Raw genomic sequence first — 27417 nt, forward strand, 5'->3', positions numbered from 1 at the left:
GGATACAATACAAATTTTCATGGGTTACAATTAACTTTTCGAAAATTTTATCCTGCGAAAGTTTTAGGAAAGTTAATTAAATATTTTTTCCGATAAATCTATGTTTACGTTTGTTAAACGCGTCTTTCAAAAAAGTTATGTAATGGTGAAAAAATCCTTGCTGAAAAGAACTATACGAAATAGCGCGTATTCTGCAACTACAGTACATGTATTTTCTTTAAGAAATAAGGAAATTTCAGCCTCTTGCTTTTTCTTTTTAGCGTTTATGGTTCAAAATTACCAACAACACAACTAGTACAGTTCAATATGCAACACTTAATCAAGATTTGCACTAACACAATTAGTAAATTTGTTACTAGAATAACAAATAAAAAATGTACTTTCATCTTCCGTGTCTTAGCAAATTAAAACGTCCAGATTCATCCAAAAAGGTTTCTCCATTCTAGTACCTTCAACAAGGTCGGTAGTCGATTATCATCGGTAGCAACACGGAAACATATCAATTACACACGAGATCAATCAGTAATTGTAATAAAAGTGCGGCCATCTTGGCGCCGCTGCCATTAAACAACCATCAGTTTCAATCAAGCAATCATTTCATTATCAACGCCGTACACATTTAAATGATTGGACATGTTATTCACTTCCGTCAGCAAGCTAGCGTGTGTTATATGGGATTTTAGATTCTTTGAAAGTCAGAGCAGTGATGAGTTGTATAAGTTGGCACCGCCCACGCTAGTGGTCGCAGGTTCGAACCCGAGGCAACAAACCAATAGCCGCGTTCACACTAAGCGAGCAGCCTCGCGAGGCAATATCTCGGTCTCGCTCATTTCGAATTTAAAGAAAAGCGACTGAGATATTGTCTCACCATCAACCGTCATCGGCGTTAGGGGTTGCTTTAGATTTGTATGAAGAAACTGGCCGTTAGTTTTTCACACATAACTTTTACACTCTACGTTTTGAAATCTTGAAAATTTGCGTGGAAGACGTGACTTATACAGTTCTATAAGAAGTTAGATATTCCATGAAAAACTGCAACATAGCCATAACAGCTACATAACAGTATCCACCGTTGTGGTCAATTAATTGTTCGATACATACATGTTCATACATTCATACACGTTTCATACACGTTCATACACATTCATACATATTAACAAGTGAGTGTAATGACAGTATGTAGCATGTGTTTAGTTACGGTGTGTAGTGTTGGAGAAAGATGTTCATTATGTTGCGGGTGAGACGGGAATACGACGTTTTATAGAACGACTGGATATTTTTACCATAGGTCTAGCATTTGTGATCTTATTTCAAAGAAATCGTGATATATAATACGATCATAGTTTCATACTTGTAACTGACGGTCCTGCATGACAAGATAAGTAGATGTAAATGAAGCAAAAAAGTTAGTTTTTTTATGATGTTATTACTTTAATATAATTCAAGTATAAAGCTGCAGTGCAGATTACAACTAATTGCTAGTTAATAATGATTTTGGAACTGTAGACTCCTTGAACATTGCGAGAATTTTCTTTTTAAGGCGAAAATTGAATTGCTTAGGCTCGACAATTCAGATTTAGAACCTAAGACTTGGTTATGGTTCGTCATTCTACGTTGCCAAGCTCTTGTCTTCCACTCCTGGTAATCTAGACTTTACAGAGACATGATTACCCAGAATATCTTGCCTATTTACTGTCGCATTTAAGAGAGAATGACTAAATGACAACCAAGAACCGCAGAGACAGTAAATATCTATAGTAAAAATTATACTAGATATTTTCAAAAACTCTACATTATTGTTCGTCAGCAGCATTCCGCTCTGTTTCCTCCCATTTCTACGCGAGGTCGCCACTGGCGGTTCAAGGCTGTAATTACTAATAAACTCTGCCAATTGAACGCACCGTAACTCACCGTAACTCGACGAAAGTAACTGCATGGTAGAAATCGTAACTTATATGGACATAGAGTGGATTCTTTACAACAATCTTTGTTGAGAGAAATTGTATTGTAGGAATTACTGTTGGTGATGTCTTTGGCCACATGCAATCCACTAATGGGTCTTCTTCTGTTTAGTCCTTATCCTACGTGGATGGAAAGTCAGTACAGTGTCCTTTCTTTCTTTCTTAAAAACATACTGTCAAGGAATTTGGCTAATGTTTTTACAAGCTGCTGCCAACCTAACGACGACCCTTCTACGGAACCCATTGAATGTTGGGTTCTTCAAATCCGCAGCTGGACAAGGGTCAAAGGTTTGTAACTTGGTGTCAAAATACGATTCAATAGACGAAGAATGAAGAATAAACCACTTGACCTGTTTGCTTTGAACTAATATAATTTTGGAATGGCAATTAAAAATATTTTATAGATGTAGTCTTGTCAAAATATTGTACTGCATCTTTATTGAAAGAATAATACACGAACATAATAACCTCTTAAGAACATCATTGTGCTCGATCGGACCTGAAAGGAAAAAGGCTAAAGAGTTAAGATGAAAATCAACACCTTTCCATTTAGAGGAAAAAAGGCGTAACTTTATATCATCACTAAACGACTTATGACTCTATAATTCTGAAGATCCATAACAGCAGGCTCTATTCAACTGAATTCTTAACGCACTAAATAGCAAGGTTACAACCTCGGCCTTGCACAGCCTTATCTGTGACGTCACCAGCTGATAACAGTACCATTTACAACGCTTGTTCGCAATGGTCTTTTATGGTATTGTTCTGATTGTGAGTTATGGTAAAATGAATGTTTTTTGAAGTTTAAAATAGATTTTTTTGACGTATTCGTTTATAGACACAATTATTGTGTTCGTTGTAGAGCTAAAACGTTCTTTTAGTTTGTAAGTTTCGATGTAGGGGTTTTTACAATTACTGTTTAGATTTTGATAATTATTATTTTGATCAATTGCCTGCTCTTCTTTTAACGCCTTTTTTCGGAATATACCTAAATTTTTAACAAAAAGGTATGGGAATATTTTATTACTAAATTACTGTTATCAAAATAGTCATAATATGACCAAAGAAATATTAGCATTTCTGGACTTTTCGGTTCGTATCATAAAGTTTCTTTATATAGAGGAACTGGCGTAACAAACACACTGTACAGGCTAAGAGACGACTGAAAGAAAAGAGCAGGAAAGACTCCATGTTTTTTATAAACGGAAAAAGAAGTCTCGAAAGCCCAGGAAATTAAGATGCAATTTCCACCGAGTCAAATAAAAGACTCATTCATTTAACAATCAAATACTTTTTATATACGTCCTAGGTACTAGTTTTAAAAGGAAAACGTCTTGAAGAGCCTTCAAGGTCTGTTTTTCTCGAGTTTTTCCTTCCTCTAATGCTTATGGGCTTGACATTCAGATGCTCGTTGTATTAGGACATGCGCGTCGTTTCGGTATTTTCCAGGACCGTTTTCGGATGAGCAGTAGTTGATAGAGAATCTTGATTGTGTTTGCAAGGTTAGTGGGTGTTGATGGGGCTATTAAGCTTGTAAATTATTAAGGTGAAGGCAGAGATGTATAAGTCTTTTGGAGTCGCGTAGCAGGGGGTGCGGTTAGAGCCTTATAGTAGTCATGGGGTGTGATTAGTGCCCTATAGTGGTCAAATTATTCGGGTAATTATTGACAATATTTTAACAGAAATTAGAAACTCACTAACTGGAAATTGAACATTGTGATCGTCCATCTCCTCCTAGCACAGGTATACTTTTTATTTAAAAGGTCTCTATGTAAGATTTATTATAAAAGTTGTACGAGATAACGAAATAAACATATTTTTTTTGATCTTATAAACTACCGCTTATCTTATTTTTTTTGTTTCACTATGCGTATATTAAAAATCATACGTAGTACATACATGTATGAGAAAGATTGAATACCGTCTAGTATCAAGCTTCGATCTACATCAGTCAAGACTTTAGCATAGAATCGAGTAAAACTGCAGGACACAGTAAGTTTTCAATTAAGAAACATTTTAAACACTTAATCACAATAAGACATCCTAAATCCTAGACCTAATTGCAATATCGATGACAAAGTTACGTCCTACTTAGTAGTGAACGAATTTAGCAATTACGAGCTCAATAATAGACATTATCGGACTATTAGTAGCAATTACTAGCAATTACTAATTACTAAACGACTGTTTGTATTTAGTTCAATGTCGTGTTTACAAGGCTTCTTAGGGCTGATATATATTAGCGTCCTGCTGTTTTATAAGTTTAAGACATATAAAATCACTCTTTCTTCTTATATGGCTTAGACAGAGATCAGAGAATGTCCTTGGTACGATCGTTACAAATTTCCCTTGCTTTATTCACTACGGTCTCTCATACGGGACATAGATAAAATTTAAAGATCCATTATAAAATTGCAAAATAAAATTAATAAAATATAAGTAGATTTTCAACTATGTTTCGTGGACTTGATCCGAACATTTTTTATAATTGGTATTCATGTTACATTAAACACGAATATCTATTCTCAAAAATGTTTAGAAAGTCGAAAAGTTATGAAAATTAACAGCTAGTATTTTTTTTTCGGATTAATCTAGCCACGGCCTTATAATTTAAACCCTTTTAGTCTAGTTAAAAACATTCAGTTCAACTAGCGAGTTGCATGTAAAAAATAAATATGTATGTGTTTCTTTCTAGAATGAGAGATGTTAAGCCTAGTCTTCAGTATCTGCGCTGGCCAAATGCGGGTTAACGGCGGGTTAATGTGTACGCACCTTTATTTTTTATTCAATTACACAGGATTTAAAATAGATGGTTTTAAAATAACTTAGAAGCCATACAACGTAAAGGGTGAAGCGCTAACGTGCTAAGTCTATGTAAGGATGCACTGTCTTGATCCTTTGACGGGTGCAGTATAAATCGTTTTGATACTTTAACTACTGAATAGAGGATTTAAAGATATTGGTTTGATATTTTAAGGAGTTCGTGAAGATGATGACACAGGTGGATAAGATTTCTAGTAAGATATTTAATATTGTTTATGTGTGTGAAACAAAGGTGTCTTTTTTTTTCGGGAGGAGACCTTTTGCCCAGCGGTGGGTGGAAATTGGTATACAATAAAAATATACCTAATATCACACCTTAGCCTAAAAAAATATAATCATATGATATTTATGTGATAAAAAGAACGATAAAATAAACATTATTTTTGTTATTTTTCTTAAGCTGCTAAATGTTATAAACTTCAATACATTTAGTACAAAATACCGAAGCAGCAGACAGAAACGGAATCAAAATGATTGAAAACCACAAAATTATCGTCGTAAATATTACAGTTGCATTTTTAACAAAAATGAGACAACCGTCTTCAATTTCTGATTCCTCAAAAATACATACATGCGTAATATCCCGCCTGTTTTAGCTTAAGGTATAGGCAGAGATGTATGTAAAGCAACCACGTTTCGCCATGAACAATATTAGTCCCATGTAATGTGCAAGCCTATTGCCATATACTGGTACATAACCAAACCTCTTCAAAATCATAACACATGGAAATCGAACCCACAACACGTCGTTAATACCAACTATTGTTTTTAATCACCCCAAAAGGTATTTAAACCGTGGCTCACGAACGTCGATCACGCCGGCTAACTGTGGAGTAACAGTTAGGTGCGAGAGGGACGGCTGTAGAAGAAAGTGGTGAGAGTGAAAGGGAGAGGAGATGAGCGATCAATTTGCGCATGCGCAAGTGGAGTGTGAAGTTGCGGTAGGGCTGGCGAGTGTCAGTTTGTGATGATGTTTTTGATAAATTCTGTCAGAAAGAGGAGTGAGTCTATTTTTATAATAAGTGTATTCATATCTTCTGATTTTAACATATTTGATATTTAAACATAGTCAAGCTATTGAAATTGTTAAATCAATACTATAACCTTATGGACATTATATTTTAATAATGTATTTAAAAACACAAAGGGTAATTAACAAAAACCAGCAGGACAAATGATTAAAATATGATCTTAGAATTTAAGAATTTTGTAATTCAATTAATTGACCATTCAATAGGCATTTTTCCATAATTATTTTCATAATTTAAATAAATATAATATTGCTTCAAGTTACAAACAGAAAATGTCACTTGCAAGATAGGTGATAGCACCAGTTTTAATATAAACTGCTTGAAATATCAAGATTTAAAATGGTCCTTTAAAATCATCACACACATTTGCTACCTGCACACAACTGCCACCCCTGTGTGAACTTGATCGTGCATGACGCATCGCACACACACACGCAGCACACACACAAGTGCGCGCTACTTCCTGTACATTTATGGAGTCCCCTTATGGGACGTGTTCATGTTTGACGGTACATGGCTTCTCTGTCCATCCATGGGAAACTTGTGGGATTTATAATGTGGTTTTATGGATTTTTGAACTCTTCGGTTGAAGAAATATTACATTTTATAGTTTGGTTCTGGTGACTATTGTGATCAAGAAGTGATTGTTATGATACAAAATGTGATTGGATCGTTGATCCATTTAGAAATCTTGTTTTCCATTTTTTTTTATCTAGTAAAACGATACATTAGTTTTTTTTTATCGGTCAACTTCGGGACTCTCAATTGATGTTACATTTTTATTAAAAAAAAAGATTCGTGGTTGATCAAATTCTGAATATAATATTCGATTTTAAGATGGGATCATGCTTGACCAAGTTTTTAATAACACTTTTGATTATAAAAAAAGAGTTTTTTATGTTAGCAATATTTTAAAAAGTCGGCATGTTTTCAATGCACTCTTATAGTACAAGCATGGTTCGAGTGTCCGTCCTTCAGTTAAGAAATATGAGTTTGGAGTGAAAACGTGAATGAATAATGAGTGAAGTACTTAGTTTGAACGTCTCTCTCAAGTGCCAATGAAGTGTGTACTCAGAGCATGGGAACGGACGGAATACATAATATTATGTACTTCTTATACCCGAGACGATATCGCAATTTCAGTTACATTACCAAATATTTGTAGTTTTTTTTATCCCATTCCTGTCCCACTGCTGGACAAGAGTCACTGCCCGAACGAAGGAGGGGTTAGGCCTTGAATCCACCACAAAACTTTGCATGCTCTCACAAATTTTATTCATGCAAGGTTTCACCACGGTGTTTTCCTTCACCGTTGGAGAACGCCTATTTTACTTGGAAGCGTTTTCGAAGATGTAACTTCTCGCTCATTTATAGTTTTATAGATACGAGAGCGAACATATTGCTATATAAACAGGGCACTTCACCTTACCATCCAAAGCATTCCAAGAGAGATATGAAAACGTCTTACCTGACCCGTGTCATTATGTGATCGGCAGTCACTGTCATACACATAACTGCTTATTCGTGAATATTTTTACCAAAAGGATCCCCGAAAATCTCTTATAATAATTTCACCTGGTCAATTTACAGTTAGGGTAAACTCAAATACCGTTATGTGAAGGAAACCTGCATGTATCGGTTTTTATAAAAGAGATAAAAATACATCGCGGAAGGCTGGTTTTGGGTACATTGTATCAATCATGAGAATGTATTTTATAAATAAACTTGCGAATAAATTATCGTGGTAGGTGGTGACTGGTGTAGGTTACAAGTAAAGTATCGAATCTATACTAATATTATAAAGCTGAAGAGTTTGTTTGCTTGTTTGTTTGAACGCGCTAATCTCGGGAACTACTGGTCCGATTTGAAAAATTCTTTAAGTGTTAGATAGCCCATTTATCGAGGAAGGCTATAGGCTATATATCATCACGCTACGACCAATAGGAGCAGAGTACCAGTGAAAAATGTTACAAAAACGGGGAAAATTATGATTCTCTTATGTGACGCAAGCGAAGTTGCGCGGGTCAGCTAGTAATATACATATATCGCTCCTTCAATGCAAAAGGGCCACAACTCAAAAAAAAATGAAAATCGTTTTATTGCAAAAATGACACCTGAACCGACTATATTTTATAGTAAAAAAAAAACCCCCATCATTTTTGCTTATATTATGGCTGCACTGACTTACTGTCCTTTTTGCATTAGCTCACTTTGACAGGTAATGTCAGTGCAAAACAGCCACTTTGTGAGTTGCGCCCGGAGATTCAACGCAAATGCTCGTCAGTTGCATGAAAAAGTGCCACAATCCAAGTTATGTCTGTGTTGGGTGCAAAATTTCAAGTTAATGTGATTATATTTTACAATACAAAACTGCCATATTTTGGAAAACGTCCTTTTTGCATTCTAACTATAGTATTAGTTACCATATTTTGTAATACAAAAGTGCCATATTTCTGAAAACGATCGTTTTGCATTCAAACACTAGTATTTGTTATTATATTTTGTAATATAACAGTAGCATATTTTGAAATACGTCCCTTTTGCATTAAATTAGTGTGGAATAAATAATCATTTTTAGCGTGCTAGAGTGGGAAGGCCAGAAATATGACCGTTTGGTATGATAATAATTTTAGTTTTCGTTACAATTTTAAAAATAAAATAATACATTTCGATGCAGGCAAAGTAAAGAGGCACCCTTTCCTTTCAAATTCCTCTTTCAGGGGCAAGATCCGACCAGTCCTTTTCAAATGCGTCTAGGTCATCCCGCCATCTCCATTTAAGTCTCCCGCGTCTGCTATGACCATCTTCTGGCATCCAGTTGGTAGATATGCGGGTCCACCTTTCCGAATGCATATGGATAACTAGCTGACCCGCGCAACTTCGCTTACGTCACGTAAGAGTCATATTTTCCCCGTTCTTGTAACATTTTTTACTGGTACTCTGCTCCTATTGGTCGTAGCGTGATGATATATAGCCTATAGCCTTCCTCGATAAATGGGCTATCTAACACTGAAAGAATTTTTCAAATCGGACCAGTAGTTTCTGAGATTAGCGCGTTCAAACAAACAAACTGTTCAGCTTTATAATATTAGTATGGATGTGGCCGGCTCAGTTCCATTTCAGCCAGGCGGTCTTCTCCCTTACATCGGCTATGCGAGTTTGGGAGCGCAGTATAGAATTTCGGACGTGATCTGTTCTTTTGATGCATAATATACTATGCTCCATCGCTCTCTGGCTCTTTCTGGTTTTTAGTAAGGGACCATGTTTGGGCAGCGTAGGTAAGGACGGGTATAAACATGTCGACGAGCTTTCACTTCAGTGACAGTGGAAGGTTACCCTTCATTAGCTCTTTCCTGGACCAGGATCTCTTTCAGGCACTTGTGACACGTTTGTCCAACTCTTTGTCCCGTCGGTTGTTAAAAGAGGTTATCTGGCCCTAGCAAGTGTACTCCTCGACATAGTCTATGACGTGCCCGTCTACCTCGACCCTACGTTTTGTGTTGTTGGTCATAACCTGGGTTTTTGTACGGTTCTTACTCAGTCCAATCTGAAGGTTTGCCGTGCTCAGATCTTTGAGCATTGATTCGAGTTCCGATGCCGAAAAAGAGAAGAGGACTATGTCATCTACAAAACAATGGTTTGTTAACTGTTTACCACTTACAACTATGCTTTTGATTGCCATAACACCGCCAGGCTCCTGAAAATTTCTCTGAGGGTGCTGGTAAATAATTTGGGAGATAGCGGGTCTCCCTGTTTCACGCTTGGAATGATATTGTTGTCTATTGCTTTGATGAGTTTGATGTATGAAGGTTCAATTCTACATAGTATCTTTAAGTAGGACTTGGATGGAGTGATGATTCTATGGCGGAATGAGTAATGCTGTCAAAAGCTTTGGAATAATCCACGAATGCTAAATATAAAGGCTTATAATTATAAACCTCAAAAACCTTTTCTATTATCTTATTTCTTTAATACTCCTGCTGCACTCAGTCTACTCGTCACGTTACCCATTGATTGATGATGATGATTGATGTTTAATTTTACTAAATAATGAAAGTTACGCACAAAGTTGATCTCAATAATTATACTTACTTAATAAAAAGTTAAGATTTTTTCATTTAGATTGTTTAATACAATGTTTTCTCGGTCTATTCAGTTATGGTTTTACTTAGTAATTATTATTAAACTTTTTGATACGGTTTTTTTACCAAAAAAGTACAATTAACCATTTTTATTTGTAAAACTGTGTTTAATTTTTGATATATTTCTCATAATATTGGTTCAAATTTTGAATGCAAAAGGGACTTATATGCTTTTTTCTCTTAATAGGTAACAGCTATTACAAAGTTTATTTTGTAGAAAGATAGAGCTAAAAAATACGCATCTAATGATATATTAACATCTTATATTTAATAAATAAATATATGAAATGTTATAAAAAAACAGTTTCAAAAATTTGTTTTGGCTCTCCTGTAAAATTTATAGATTTCGATTTGTGGCCCTTTTGTATTCAAGGAGCGATATATGCTATAGCATTCGACTTGAGACTTAAGTATTTTTAAGCCCGGCGAATCACCATCTACATAGCTATCGAATAATGTTAAATCGAAAATTAATCAGCGTTCCTACATTTTTTCGTAATTTTTAAAACACGATACACTGGTGTTAACTGATACCGATTGGGTACTGATTGTTGGAAGATGCGCTTTAACATTTAAGAAATATTTAATTTCAAGGGAAGTTTGCAAAAATTGTACCAAGCGGGCAATGCATATTTTAATGGTAAAATTACATGATTTAATGTAAATGTCAATTTAGTATTAATTATTTTTAACCGAAACTTGATCTAAACCGATTTGGCATGAATTTTTGTTGCAACTAACTCCGTTCTGTGCTTATTTATATCGTGAAATTATTTATTATGTTCAAAAGTATATTAACAATTTATAGTATTTACTTTTTTTCAAAATATGCTAAACCTATAGTAACTACTCCTTATTCTATTTCAGCAACAAACACTACCACTGCAACATAAAGGCTGTATGTACAGAATATAGTCCGTTAGTTTCAAAGCGTGTAGAAACTGTTGTAGATAAAATACCAATCGATGTTATGGGAAGTAATCAGTATTGTTCTGTGGAAAGTCGCGTTGACGATGACTTTCATTGTGTCGACGGTGTTCATGTGGTTATGAGTCGTAGCACACATATCAATCCACATATTCCACACTAGCTGACCCGCGCAACTTCGCTTGCGTCACATAAGACTTAAGAGAGAATAGGTGAAATTTTTCCGCATTTTTGTAACATTCTTTACTCGTACTCTGCTCCTATTGGTCGTAGCGTGATGATATATAGCCTACAACCTTCCTCGATAAATGGGCTATCTAACACTGACAGAATTTTTCAAATCGGACTCAGTTGTTCCTGAGATTAGCGCACAAATAAACAAACTCTTCAGCTTTTGTAATATTAGCATAGATGCTAAAGCTAAAGTCCCACATAACCTTAGTTAGTTTAACTGCAGGTATTCGATTAATGTTACATCAAGTCGACTTCAAGTTATGGAGACTGCGATACTATGATGATGTATAATGGAATGAATATGTGTGCTGCGACTCCTTCTCGTAAGTCTCGTTAGTGTCACCGTCTCACAGTTTAGTGAATCAAGTTGTTTGTGTTTTGTAAACTGATACATCCTTCATGTGTCGCGAGAAGTTGCTACAATATCACTTGCTGTTGTCTGAAGATTGAAATTATGACAAGCTGTTTTAACGAAACGAAAAGGATATTTTGTGAGGTAGGTAGTAGGTCGTCACGGCTTGAACCGCGTCAAGAGTTGATCTCTATCTTCTCATAATAAGCATACATACATAAAATCACGCCTTCTTCCCGTAGGAGTAGGCAAAGACTAGAAAACGCCACTTGGTACGATCCTTGCAAATTTCCTTTGCTTCCTTCATATCCATACATTAAGATGTAAGTGACGAAGTCAGCTAGTTTTTTAGTAATATGATAAGTCATATTACTAAAAAACTAGCTGACTTCGTCACGTATAATTCGAGAAAACAGATTTGATTCTTAGAAATGGGAAATAGTCTTTATTAGACTACACCTTTTAAACTAAATTATTAGCCGTAAATGTGTAATAGGCAGACAGACTTGCATATTTAAATATGAGTACAGATTAAAAAAGACCCACCAGATACCTTCTTTTGGTTTAGATACTATACCCTTAACGTAGTTACCGTCACATGAATTCAAACTGTCATGTTTATATCAGCTTAAACGCTATTGAATAGATAAACTACCGCTAAATGCACCTCAGAAACCGGGTAAGTCCTTCAGTTGCACTTGTAAACAGTAGTCTAGTTCAGTAGTGCAACAAAGATGTCCGGGAAAGTGTATCGTTGTGTTGCGGTGGTGCCGGCGTCAAGGTCACGCTGAGGTCGCCAGCCGAGCGTGACTCCTCGCTCGTGCACATGACTTTGATATACTTGCTTGTCTTTGTCAAGTTCACTACTTCAGTCTGCTAAGCTAAGGTTCAGCCCTGTTAGACACCGAAGGTGTAGGTATTTGCCCCGGGCTGATATACATACAAGCGTACATACTTACATACGTACGTACATATGTATGTACGTACGTATGTAATTATGTACGCTAATATGTATTCACATACATACATATGTACATACATACATACATACATAATATACATATGTATAAGGCTCGGGTATAACCAAAGGTGTAGGGAAATGTATCCATGTTTCGCCATTAACAATGTAAGCCCCATGTAATAGGTAGAATATTGCGATTTACCGGGCACGTTACCTAACTCTAGGCTAGTAATAAGAAATATTCTTAAATATAAATAAGAAAATATCAATGGTATTGCCAATTTGTCAGATCATGGAATCGAACACGAGACCTCGTGATCAGCAATACACTACGGCTTAACCTATTGAGGTATTCAATTAAAGTCAACACGATAAAATTCTGTAGTATGGTCTTTTTCCCATGGTTTTTGTTGTGTAAATTGGTCATTACCTCAATGCTCTATAGCTCATAAAATATCTTTGCGTGTTTTGTTTTTCTGACTGAGTTGTCAACCTAGACTCCACTCATAAGAAAATGACTACATCTTGAATGAACTAAGCACAGCTGATATGCTTCAAAATACATACATATTATTATTGATAAATTTACAACCAAGTTCAGAACAGCTACTTTTGCTCACACGTTGCATTCATTTGTGTATCTTAGTTGACAACTAGTGTGGATACGTCAAATTGATAACCACTATTCTGAGCATCCAAATCCATGAGAACAAATAACACTTATAAAATAATACTCCTTAACCCATATTTTCATCTTCTTTTTATTTCAAACAGTTGGTAAAAACTTAACCGTTTTGCCAACAAAAACGCCATAGCGGTTGACGTCGTATCGTGCCGTGGAGGCCGCCATATTACTGTCATGGCGGCCGAGCGTGACGATAATGAACGAAATTATTCTATTAAATTATGGGACTATGATGTGCTAGGAAAATGTCGGTATAGTGACGATAAATGGTTGTTTTTTATTGATGGTCTTCGAACGTAAATATACATCGTTGGGCCACCTATTATGATCATCGACCACACACGACTTAGTCTGCGTGGTAACGAGATTTCAGTTTCCCTCCTACAAGTCATAGCGTAATATTACATAGCCTATGATCTATACCTCAATAAAGGTACTATTTAAAAAAGCAACTCGAACCAGTAGTTCCTGAGATGAGTATGAGACTGCGATCAAACTAACAAACTATTCAGTTTTAAATTTTATAATCGTTGTTAGACTCCATAGCTCCTAGGGCCTGGCTCCTTTTTTTATGCCTTCTTGGCCATCTAAACCGTGGGTTTGATTCCTACACGGAATAATTATTTGTGCGATCTACAAATAATTGTTTCGGGTCTGGTTGTACCTTGTGTCTATTGTTTGTATGTTTGTATAAGTCCCCGCGGCACAAGAGCAAGTGTTGGAGCGGGAGTAGCCTTTAAAAAAAAAGATTATAATATATGAATAGAAGTTCAAAATTGAAAACTGTATGAGGATAATTCTGCCTACCTGCCTTTCTAGCTCACGTTTGCCTTCGTATTGCATCAAACGTGGATCATTATGAAGAATTGCACGTAGTTGTCCATTTATCTATAGCTTATAACGCAGCTATAATTCTATAAGCCATTAGGTGGCAAAGGTCACTGCAGTTGCATCGTAATTGGATTTTACGTAACGCTTGGAAAACTTGCGTACTTTATTATTATGAACGTCCCTCGTGTTTGTGTGTTTGAACGCAATAAACTCAAGAACGGCTGAACTGTGCAAAAAATTACTAGTGATTCGTAAGGAAGGTTTGGTTTATAATAGGTACCTTAAGGTTTTACGAGCCTTTTGTGAAACAAGACACGTTTGATAAAATTCACGATGGTTAAGGTTGTTAACGAGCCGTTTTGTGTGGGAGTCGTGGGTTCGATTCCCATATAGAACAACTTACTTGTAAATTTAATCTACAAAACGTTTTCCAAGTATTTTTGCGTATTTCATCATCTTCTATCATTTAATTGTATAAATATGTACCATTATTAGGACAAAGAACAATTTTATGTAGTTCTATACAAATGTAAATTATTTAATTAACTTGGAATATCAGATCAACGACATTTATTACTATTTCATGGTCAATGTCAAAAATACGCATACATTAAAATTCTCATCGTATTTAAGATCTATTTAGCTATTTAATAGTAGTCATTTTAGTTTACAAACCGCGATATTTTTAAAAACTTTATTCTTTAACTCACAGTAATATAAATTAAGCAAAATAACTAATTAAAATTCGCACATTAAAAAAAACAAAGACAGCCATCTTGGAATCCGTTAATTTAAATGCGATTCTTCAAACGTGTTTACCAGCCATTATACTTCGCAAATGAGCATAAATATGTGGCAAAAACTGAAGGCATCCGGGTGAGTACCATTCATATAAACAAGCCTTTTATTTTACATATTTTTTGTCTCGCTTTTTCAATGGTTCAAGGATGAGTGACGTCATGACTCTTCGTTATATTCAATTATATCTTTGGATTGTTTTTGAAGTAATATTCTGTTTTAAGGCAGGTAATTTTTGTGTTGTAGAGATTTGAAATATGTATATGGAGATCTCTGTATGTATCTCAGTAGTATGCGAATGTAGATCACGAGGTTTTGGAATCGATTCCTAAAGCGGTTAAAGGGATAGCACACTCGTGAGTCTATAAACTTTTTGTAAAAATGGTCTGGAAGGAAGGCCTGTGGGCTTACTTCCTACAAAATCGAAGTCTATGGCAATGATTAAATTTATATGTCTTTGAAATATCACGTTCACACTCGAAGCTGCAGGCAAAAGAGCCGTTGACATCTATGTCCGTTAGTAGGGAAGGAGGTGAGCTTACACCAGTCACATAAGCAAACTAAGTGATACCACGGCGACCATAGGATCTTCAAATAACTATAATCAGCCTTCCATATTCCAGATTCATTTAAATGCATTCAACCCCATTTTGTACAAAGCGCGGCGGTGTCGTGCGCATGCGCATGCGCATGGCGGTGCAGTCAGGCGTCGCCGTGTTATTGACGTCGTGTCAAGGTGCACGCAGGGGACACTTGTTAACTCATTATTGTAATAGAGTTTATTATGCCTAGCCCTTAAATGCACCGGTTGTGACTTTCATAGTTTCGAGCTCGAGTCTCGGGTTTGAATAAATAAATTGAGTTTTACTGCGTCTGCGAAGAAGGGATTCTGATCGTCGTGCAAAATCACTGCGATTCTACTAAAAAATTGTGTCAATATTTCGGTTTAGAAAATCATCTTTGAAAAACAGCGGTATGAAAGTTGGGGTTCGGTGTTTTGTTGTAATCTATTCTAATTTAATTGCACTAGCTTCTGTGGCAATAATTATTGAGTAAAGATATTTTCACTTAAGGTTCACAAAACTAAGGGAGGTACTATCTACTGTAACAAACATACAAAACGAGTAACATTAGAGCACCGGTTCCGTCTGCGCTAGAAGATTAACCGATTATAACTGCCATGCGATTCCTTCCGCATTCCTAGCCTATGTTTCACTATGCAGTACACATATACTCGCGGACACTGCGCCGATCGAAAATATTTAATTGTTATTGAGAATAATGCCCAGTTTCACTCGTATTTGTAGTGATTTCTTAGTTCGTTTTATATATTTCTGACTTATTTCAACATGTCAAAGATAACTATATATACTATCAATCAGATTTAAAAACAATATGTATGTATATAAACGCATTCATGAGAAAGGCTATCTACTATAGAGCAAATTCATGTTGGATTTTGTGACGTTTCAGCGCTTACAGGGTTAAGTTAGAATGGGCCTGGAAGCAAGCAACGTGAGAGTTTTGCGGTAGTTGCTGTTTGATCCCGCTACTATGATTTTGGAAATATATAAAACTTGGTCATTATAAGCTAGATTATTCGCGCATGCGAGAATACATACTAAATATGACTCCTTTTCCCCATTGATTAAGCAGAAACCAAAGAACGCCACGCAAACTATAATCTCAATTTACTACATATTTTTAACAAATGGGGTGCCGGCACTACAATTTCGTAGGTCACTATTAAGAGTGAACTAAATGTGTGAACCGCACGCGTTGCTTTCTGCGTTAGATAACATCACAGGCAGCCGCGCTCAAGTCTCAAGCCACGGTCCGCTTGCTCACTGACGACTATCAACTGATTATCTTACAAGATTTAGAAGATTGTACTCGGAAGTTGAAGAGGGAAACACTTTTTTTGTAGAATTTGCATAAAGTATATGTCGAGATTTAGATTTTTTGTAAAATTGTATATAGATTTTGTCCGGACATAACTTCTTAAGCTTTCCAGATTCAGGATTAACAAGTTGGTTGAAGGTTTGGGGAGTCTTACTTTAATCACATTTTGTAGGAAATTACTGAAACGTATACCGAATACTCTGGTCTAACATTTCGAAAAAAATATTATCCAACTGACAGAAAATTGTTTTTATTCTATTTATTTTCTTACCTTCGTACAATTCCACCGATAAAGTCGGACTTAATGTAAGAGGCATTTTCTACAGTGTGGTGAACCTAAACTCCACCTAAACTCCTTCTACTCTATGGTAGATGCCATATATTAATCATATAACGATTTGGCATTCTCTGTCAATATATATATCAAACACGTAATGCTTGTATTTTATTAATACATAATATTGGCGACGAGAAAAAAAAAAAACTGAACCTAAATGGAAAAATTACGTAAAAAACGGAGCACCCTACGTGGGATGCTCACCAGACTCGATACCTACATCGAGCAGAGGGCGACGATGTCTGACGAGGACATCACCGCTCGCTCCGCAGCCTTGAAGGACACCATAACAGCACTGCGAGAGTTACAAGAGAAGATAGAAAACAAAACCATAGATGATAACGATGAAACAGCGTATTTACACGAACAAAATTACGGCTACGAATTCGAAGAACTTCACACTATTTTAGTATCAAAACTTTTAACAAAAAAAAACATTATTCAAGGTCAGCGACAGGAAGACCAACATAGAATATACCAATACCATAAGATTATACCAAAAATACAATTTAATCCTTTACATGAATCAGAAACGTTCAATAACTTTAAAAAACGTCTGGAAGTGTACTTTAGACTTAATGAAATTACTGAGCCCCACATGAAGACAAATATTCTTCTGTCTACATTATCACCAGAACTCCATGAAAAATTATGTGATTTAATAGCACCAGACGAACCATTGAATAAGACATTTAACGAAATTACTGAAACACTTGACGACTACTTAGACCCAAAACCTAGCAAATGGGTTCTACAACATAAATTTATATCGAGAACTCAAAAATCGGATGAAACAGTAGCGCAATACGCCGCAGATTTAAAAGGGGTAATCTTCAAGAGAAACTTGTCATGGTAAAAACTCGCCTCAGACGGACACCAAACTTGAATGGTCAGACACCTTATCAGTTAATGTTTGGAAGAGAAGTTCGAACAGCATTACACTGCATGTTTCTAAACACCCATAAGGAAACGACATCAAAACATCAAGAGATCAAGGTCAGACAGTTGGAAGTCGGCGAACGAGTACAGGCCCGTGACTACACGAGTGCTAAGCACCATTGGCAGTTTGGTACTATCACAAGACGTCTAGGCCGACTTCATTATGAGATCCGCACCGACAACGGCGATGTCTGGCGCCGACACCTCAACCAGGTGTTGGCTGCATCTTATATTCAGCAGAACAGCTAAGAGGTTAGGAGGGGAGAAATGTGGTGAACCTAAACTCCACCTAAACTCCTTCTACTCTATGGTAGATGCCATATATTAATCATATAACGATTTGGCATTCTCTGTCAATATATATATCAAACACGTAATGCTTGTATTTTATTAATACATAATATACAGTCAACCTTTGGATGATACAGGGATATTTAAAATCAAATTCAAAATTTTGCGAACTTTTGCTTAGCTACCCAGATGAAAAGACATTTAACCACACCTTCCGTAAGCTGTATAAGTTCACCCGGTTTCTGCCTATTGTCTGTCGTATAAACTATAATTATGTATCGTTATATAATCCACATTGTTTTGGCAAGAGAATATCATTTGATGTAATTAGAATTTCCATTGTTCCATCATCTTTCGATGCAGATGGGGACTTAACACGATAATAAAACATTAAATGTTTATTACTACGGAAAAATCTGGTGTTATTGGTCACTGCCTACCCCTATATTATTTACGTACGTACGTAAATCAGATGTAAAGAATTGTATAAAATTTACCATTTGAAAATCCAGGGTATCATGTTATAATCCAGGTAACTGGGTTGTGGAGGTCCGATAGGCAGTCGCTCCATGTAAAAATGCGCTCTCATAAATGCTATTTTTAACATGTAAAATTTCACATGCCAATTGCAGGCAAGATGGGACGAACTTTTAAGATATGAGACTACTATGTATCCTATTTTGTGTGAAATAAATTTCATTTCATAAAATACTAGTATTCAGCTTCATTCGATGAGACTGGAAGCCGACTCCAACATAGTTAGAAGAAATGCTGATTATGTACCTATCAGAACAATAATAAACGTTTGAATAAAATATTACCTGTCTATAAGCGGTAAAGTGAAAAACAAGAGAATAGACTTTCATGCAGTTTTCACAAATAAACTTAGTGATTTATGAAGGAAGCTAATTAAGATGTTATGTAAATTGACTGAGATATAACAATATAATTAAAAATGCCACTCAATTTAGTCAGACTAAGAAACGGGCAAGCAATAGTAACAATTGATTTTAAACCCAAATTAGTCACTAATTGGGGTTTAAAAAGTATAATATTTCATATCATTGTTAGATTACAACGCGTAACCATTTTGTATCTAGCGTATTGTTTCTTATGTAGTGCGCAGTTACTCGTAAACCTAGTTCGAGACTTATCTATTGTGGTTACATAGCCTTACTTGTTTTTGTGGCGAAGAAACTATGATGTGCTCCAAGCTTAGCTCGAACAGAAATAGTTTTTAGTTGAAATTCACTACATCTATCCATCTACAGTCGATCTACAGTCAGAAACGTTCAAGCCACCTGATAGGCCTTTGACATAAGTTAACGACTGTTATTTTAATTTGGCAACAACCGGGATCAACTTTTTACGTGCCCTCCTGAACACGGTGACGTTCAGTTCAAATACCACTATGCGGTCACCCATCTAAGGAGTGTCTGCGCCATAGTTGCTTTATGGATTATCGTCCCTTTTGCAGGAAAACCCTTCCAAATAGTTCGAGTGCTTACTAAGGGGCGGAAATTGGCTGTGGTCGAAAAAAATATCATAATAGTTTTTTTTTGTCTGCTCTATCGGAAACATACTACAATGTAAATATAGATCCTTTGATCTACACTTACGTATTTGCACTTAGACCTTTGCATCCTAAAGACTTCAAAGTTAATCACTCAGTATGTATGTAGAACAAGTTTTAATACGTAAACAGACTTAATCACAGTAGTTATGCACAATTACATACATTTACGTGTATGGCACGTGTATGCTAAGTTGTCCTTTAAACAAGATGGCGGCTGTTCTTATTTGTGTCAATTATCGATGCTGTGATGTATGGAAGTAGAATGTTTGTTACGAAAAGCCCTTGGACTAGAACGAATACAATATGGAATAATAATGATAATAGTGGTTAAGTCCCCAACCCGCACTTGGCCAGCGTGGTGGACTCAAGGGCTCCCTCGTTTGGGAGTAGACCGTTGCATCACTGCAGGGCAAAGGTCTCCTCCCAAACGACGGGGAGGGGTAAGGCCTTAAGTCCTCCACGCTGGCCAAGTGCGGGTTGGTAGCTTTGCACGCCCCCAATAAATGTATTAAACAAATTTTAGGCACGCAAGGTTTCCTCACGATGTTTTCCTTCACCGTTAGAGCAAGTGATAATTATTTCTAATACACACGTAACTGCGAAAAGCCATTGGTGTGTTGCCTCGGGATCGAACCTTACACCACTTGCGTGGGAGGTGCCAATTTAAACCACTCAGCTATCACTGCTGAGTAGTTAAGTGTTCGAGAAAAAACCATTTGATAAAACGAAGTACATTCTCTTATCTTTCCGCACAAGTGACGAGCGCAGAGCGTGTGAAGTTACACGGTATTATAATATCACATACTGTTACTGTTAGTATTGAGCTGTTATATTAAACATTATTTGTTATGTAAGAGATGACTAAGGTGCAGTTGTTTTGGTTTAAGGTTTAGATTATAATGAGATTAATTTTAACACGAGTAGCATAGATCTGAGAGTTAAAGAATTTGCTTGCGACCATTGCCAGTGTACGCAACGTCAAGGAAGGCAATGCGGTAATTATAATAATATATGTTTACTCATTTAGGTCATTTTAAATATAAATTACAGTGTCTACAGCGGTCTCTGTACTACGTTCGTGGCTTGTATCGCAGGGGCCATACATTTGTACATAATTAGGGGTAGCATAGAGATATGTGCAAATTTCGGTTTAAAGTTACTTAAACAGTTAACATAAATTGTGTACAGGATTATAGTATAGTTTACTACAAACTTTGTAATAAAGTGTAAATAGTCCCGAGAGACAAACGTGAGATGTCGTAAACCAAAGCTAAATGTTCTCCCTTACGTTAAAAACTTAGCATCATTAATCGAAAACTGTTCTGTTTCAGTATACAAATACATAAACGTTCAAATAAACATCAAGACGTACCAAAACATAAACCACAAAGTGATACTAAGGATACTTAGCTCGTAAGTAAGACAATAGCATTCGACCTTGGCATAGACAGACTGAATTAGCCGAAGTAATTATACGTTCATTTAACGTCAAATGAATTTACTTGACAATGTTCCACAGATGTTTCTGTAATTACAAGACTCGTGATTGGAAATTAACATTGCCTTTAAAAACGTAGTTAGTTTCATTATTACTGTATTAAAATTGAAAAATGTACTTGTGCGGAGGCAAGCGGAATCGCAAAAGACATACCTAGGTACTAATATTAATGTTTCTGCCGATCCACAGAAAGATACACAGATCATTTCAGTAATGTCTTGCAAAAAGGTCAGGTGCGTAGTATTCGTGACAGCAGGTGCTGTAAGGCAAGATGTATGGATGTGAATGAGGCAAGGGATGTCTATAAGGATCGAACCAAGAGGTGTTGTCTAGTTTCTGCTTACCAATGGGAAGAAGGCGTGATTTTATGCATGTATGTAAAATTCTGGGCACACTGGTGGGTAAACTAATATAAGGCACTAGCTGACCCGCGCAACTTTGCTTGCGTTACGTAAGAGTGAATGGGTCATCATTTTCCCCGTTTTTGTAACATTTTTTTCCTGGTCATATTACTCTGCTCCTATTAGTCGTACTACTGAGCAGATAATTCTAGTAAAATGAAACTCTACCAAGCATTTAAGTACATAAAGAATTGTGTATAAAAATAATTGAGAGAAAGAATTTCAATGACAGATGTCACAAGCGATAAACAATGGAATTCGCTAATTAGAACTAAAGATACACTGTCTAGACCACTTTAATACACAACTTGTTATTCTTCGTTAAAAGATTTCCCGGAATAAATCTCTTTAAACGACAACGACTTTTACAAACATACAAACAACGAACACAAAGTAAAACCAAACCCGAATCAACTATTTGTGGATCGCACAAATATTTGTTTCCTTTGGGAATCGAAATCACGACCTCCCGACGTACTCATAGTGGCGTGGCTATCTTAACCGCTGTGCCACGAAAGCTTGTGTTAATCCAGATTATAAATAATGTTTGTATCAAAAGCTTTTTACTGTTTTGACGAAATTGTGTAATAATCATACAATTTTATGTATCTTTAATATTAAAATCTTGTAAAAGTACGAATATATAAAGTTGTAAGTCAGAACGAAGATGGCTCGGTATAATTCAAGGGAATAGATCTAATGATATGATATCTAGAAATGTGTGATAACGATGAAAGGAATTTTAGGTTAAGTAAACTTTCTTCCCATGAGTTACTGATAAGATAACCATTGATTACCTGAGGGATATCAATATTTCAGTATATTTAACCTAGTTCTAGCATTTGGAACGAGTAACTAATACGACGAGTGAGAGGTCAAGCGTAGGACCGAAAGTTTTAAATGCTCTCTGAGGCACAAAATGTAGTGTCTTTCTGGTTATCACTAGTTTAATTAAATTCATTAATTTAGTTTACATTTAAAAAGCAGTAGACTTTCAGTGAATGTGTTTTAAAGTCTGAAACCTTCACGTGTTTTCAGGCACTTCACGATTAAGGCCAGTATGTAGGTAAGTTTGTAAGGTGGAAATGCAATACTAGGCCAATAAATATCGTTCAGTATATTGTCTTATCGCGTGATTGTGCCCATAAAAATAGTTTTAATACTAAATTGTTCTTGTTATTACAAAATTTGTAATATTCATGGTTCATTTCCTTTCTGAACTGGTTTGGTTTTGAATTTATAGAAATCTGGTTTTGATTTTTATTACTAGAGTCGTGACTTCATATAGATTAGGACTTCGATTTAAGATTGTATTTTTTTTATCTGGAAGTATTTTTTCCCTAGATTCTGCACAGCTATGGACATTTTCCTCTCGGAAAAATTGTGAAAAAGTGAGTTTGGTGCCCTACCCGGTACATGGCAAAAGTTTCATGGGATCAACAATACGAACAGCGTAATGTAGGTTCATTTATTACACTCATTCCAAAAGGTATGAGTATCATAGATTCTTGTCGTAGATCACACTCATGCTATCGACAAGTTTTGTATTGTTGAAACTTTTTTGAAGATAAAATACGTGTATTTTCCCATTAAATTATGTTTTTTTGTTGTTGAGCAAACGTCCCCTCTTAACTTATTCATCGATCTCTATCTAAATATATATACCTAACTCAAAGGTGACCGACTGACTGACATAGTGATCAAAGAATCGAAATCGAATCGCACAGCCCAAACCACTGGACGGATCAGGCTGAAATTTGAAATGCAGGTCGATGTTATGACGTAGGCATCCGCTAAGAAAGGATTGTTATCAATTCTACCCCCAAGTGGATAAAATAGGGGATAAAAGTTTGAAAATTTCTGTCCTAAGTCACAAACCACGACTAAGTCGCGGGAAAAAGTTAGTGTCAAGAAGTCAATGTCTTTAGCTGATTCTTTAGTATGTATGAACCAACTGGTCGTAAGAAGTTGTCTGTATGACCCTCAGGCTGTCAAACAAGTTGTGCAGAGATGTCAACCGGCATTGACGTATAAATACTGTTAATCGAATGACCCCGAATAAGCCAGTGAGCATTCTTGGCACAGGTTTGTGATGAAGGAACTCAAATATCAGAGTGACTGAGCCTGTGGAATGAGTATGAGTATTAACCGCAAGAATCTATGTATAAGGTCGGGGAAAAAGTCTTTTCGCATTATAGTATGTATGAACTTGTAATAAAATCTCTTTGGCTTCAAAAATCACAAATGAGTACACGGTTCATTAAGTTTCTTTCAGTGAGCTCGTGAGGTACCCAAATATCTAGTATCGAGTATTTATTACAAGTTCATATATACTATAAAGCGAAAAAACTTTTTCCCCGACCTAATATTAATACCTGAAGTAAAAACTTAGGATCCCTTTTACGAAAAACGTGCGGACGCAGAAGTAACTTAAGCACACTTACAGTTTATGTGTAGAAGGAGCGGAGAACGCTAATATTTTTTAGTAATAATGCTTATAAAGTACAATAAATCAATAATAAGTAAGTGTAAAACGACTTTATTTACTGCAAACAAAAATATTTAAATTATAGGCGACTTTGTTTTATAAAAAAGCCCTACCTTTGACCAGCCGTGAGAAAATAAAAGGTAAAATAAATAAGTTTTGTAACAACGCGCCTGTTTTACTCTAAGTTGTATGCAGAGTGTATAAAATACACCCCCGTTTCGCAGATCAAATAATAGGGGGCAGGATATTGCTACATTGTCATTTTGGACACGGTTCCGAACTCATTATTATTATAACAGAAATTATAAAACACCTATAATATATTTTTCTCAACCGGGAATAGAACCCGAAATCTCACGATCAACAGTCGCATACTACTAGAGTGCAACTAAATCTCACAAAGTACCTCAGTCAGGTACCGACACGACTACCCACTTAACTCTTGGCACATTAGTTAACCACTTTTCCTATGTACACGTGCAGTTAAATATTCAAGCATTTAGGCTAAGACGATGTGGTAAATACATTCCTGAACCAGTCATTTGCAATACAAATCACTTACAACATGCGCTCCTATGTTATTAAGCATTTGGCTTGGAAATCTAAGTGTGTCGGTAGTGCAGTGGTTGAAAGAAGAACGCGGTTGCTACTGTGGTGTAGGGTAGTTGGGTTTTTTTGCGCGTAATGCCAAGAGCCATAATAATATAGTTATTGTAATTTGTCTTTTTAGATAAAAAGATTTTCTATTTAGGTCATACCTTTATTTTTGGATTGTAAGACATTATAGCACCGGTTTTCAGTTATATTTACCTTCTAAGTTTTTAATATTTAAATAAACAAGAAGTACAGATATTAGGCAACGAAGATAGGTTATCATACTAATCAAGTAAAGTATTTAATTTAGATGGTCTAAAACTGCATGTTTTCGACCAACAAAAATAATATTTTGCTCAAGCTTCTGTTTTATCATAATTTCTATCTGACTTAAACTTCGCAGTTAACTTGACTTGAAGAGTAATGTTTTAAAGATTTGACCACAGACAAACGCGGTTTTACTTGCTGTTCTACCACATTACCTGCTCTTTGAACACATTAACTGAACTTTGAATGAAACTATACATTTTTGCTGATTAAAGTTGTCTCAAAATTGGTCCAGTCGTTTAGCAGTTTAGCCATAGCAGATCGATCAAACATTAACTTAGAAAATTTTCTAACACATATCAATATTATTTACATCATCATATAAGTGCTTACTGAATAAATAAGCATTCTGCTATGAGTAGGTATACAGTGTAAACGCTACCTTAACACTACAAATCGATCACCCATCCTTATACAAACCTATTCAACCATTACTTAACCTTACTTTACTTTAACGCAACTATAAACATTACCTACTTAACGACAAAAGAATACAAGCATAGGGAATGAACCTAACAAGGTATTAAATTGGTTCTCTTTTAAATGAGGTCAAAGATTTTAAGTCTTATTTCGTACAAGCTATGCTTTGCGGTTTCACTCACGTTTTCATTGATTAATCCACCCCTACAAATGATAGCGTGATGTCTGATAGCTTAAAACCTTCCTTATTAATGTGGCTATCATTCACAAAAATAATGTTTCAAATCTGACCAGTAGTTTTGGAGATATCCGTGGTTAAACAAACATACAAAACGTCTTAAACGTTGTTTTAGTATCTCTTGGGGTTCTTTAGAGGTTTTTCTTATGGAGTGTTGCAATTAATAGAATGTTCTCAAATTTATTTGTGTTACTGAGAATAATTTTACCTCAATACAAACTGGGAAATAGAACCGGTGACTATCTGTTTAGTCATCAAGATGCAGTTGTTATTGTTAATCAATTAATTTTCTAACTACCCGCTATTTTGCTACACTTTACTATTATTTTTAACAAATTAGGTACCATGTAATTTTAAAACATCTTCAATATATTTAATTGTTGAGGGTTGATATTTCCATCACAGAAAAACTATTTTCACAAACAATGTACCTACAAAGAATTCGTCTCAATTATTTCTCAAAAAATGTAGTTCATTTATCGATGGAAATCTGTCCTAACTTCATTTACTAAACATTCTGACCAAAACATTCTCTTAACGGAGGGTAGACGAAGGAATGTAAGCATACAGCCGACGCAGTATGCAGGTCACAACACACGTTATCTTAATTACGTACAATATTAACATTAGTAGTCAATCACTATTACCTATAAGTTATCGCCGTAACACCGTCAACTGCGCCATTTTCACAACAAAAAAATCACTTTTGAATCACCACACTAAACCAATAACTTTTTTTACACTGCCATGTTTTAAAAAAGAACTATATTTCGATATTTTTTTCTGACGTTCGGGAGGCAACACGCGTTTTGGCGCGAAAACGCGCGACTCTCTCACGTCATTCACTCAGCGCGGCGCGCGCTTAACTGAATTCAAAACGTTCGAATTTCGAATACACACCACGTTCTTAAGTTGTTCTTGCTTTCTTTAGAAGTTATCGCTTCGTTTGATATTCAATTCTGTCTGAGTACTAACGATTGATAAAGTGTTCGATTCAAAAACGGCAATGTATTTCGTGTATAACGAATGTGTAAAATAGTTGTAGAATATCAATCAAGACTGAAGCACGGACAAGCGTAGTACATTGCGTCATTTTCTAGATAGATTAATGAGTTTCCTTTAAGTTGATGGGTAATGTAATTTATTTTTTATAAAATTAAATTACCTTGTGTAATGTTTTAAGGCAATTATAGTTAAAAATAGAAAAAAGTTGACAAGATTTATGAGTATTTATTGAATAAGTTTTTATTTCATAATTCTTGCTTGTTAACTTCAAGTGTAATTTTGCAATTATTAATCGGATAAACAATTAATACTACATCCAAAAACTCCAGATGAGATTAATTTATACAATAAGTACTTACACAGAGCCATAACGCGATTTTCTACCCGAGATTCTGCCCATATAACTGGAAATATACCTATGTTGTTGATGTTTATTTAAGCGCTCTCAATGAAGTCTGAAGTGATTCTGAAAAAATACTAATTTTAGACACGAATACTCGCCAAAGTTTTGAAAAAATAATTGGTCGGGGAAAATGTCTTTTCACATTATAGTATGTATGAACTTGTAATAAAATCTTTTCTCTTCACAAAAAAGCTCGATATCTGGGCACCTCACGAGCTCACTGAAAGAAACCTAATGAACCGTCTACTCATTT

At 35.6% G+C, this 27417-nt stretch overlaps 1 protein-coding gene across 2 annotated transcripts in view; it reads right to left on the minus strand.

The window, feature by feature from the left end:
- The window catches only part of Rhp (GTP-Rho-binding protein rhophilin), a 126011-nt gene extending 99388 nt beyond the window's left edge, over window positions 1–26623 (minus strand). For both annotated transcript variants that reach the window (XM_076129086.1, XM_076129085.1), the window contains exon 1: window positions 26404–26623. The gene's annotated coding sequence lies outside the window, so the exon portion shown is untranslated. The remainder of the gene's footprint in view (window positions 1–26403) is intronic.
- Window positions 26624–27417: the final 794 nt, after the last annotated feature.

The sequence above is a fragment of the Anticarsia gemmatalis genome, chromosome 22 (genome assembly GCF_050436995.1).
Source record: "Anticarsia gemmatalis isolate Benzon Research Colony breed Stoneville strain chromosome 22, ilAntGemm2 primary, whole genome shotgun sequence".
NCBI classification, from domain to species: domain Eukaryota; kingdom Metazoa; phylum Arthropoda; class Insecta; order Lepidoptera; family Erebidae; genus Anticarsia; species Anticarsia gemmatalis.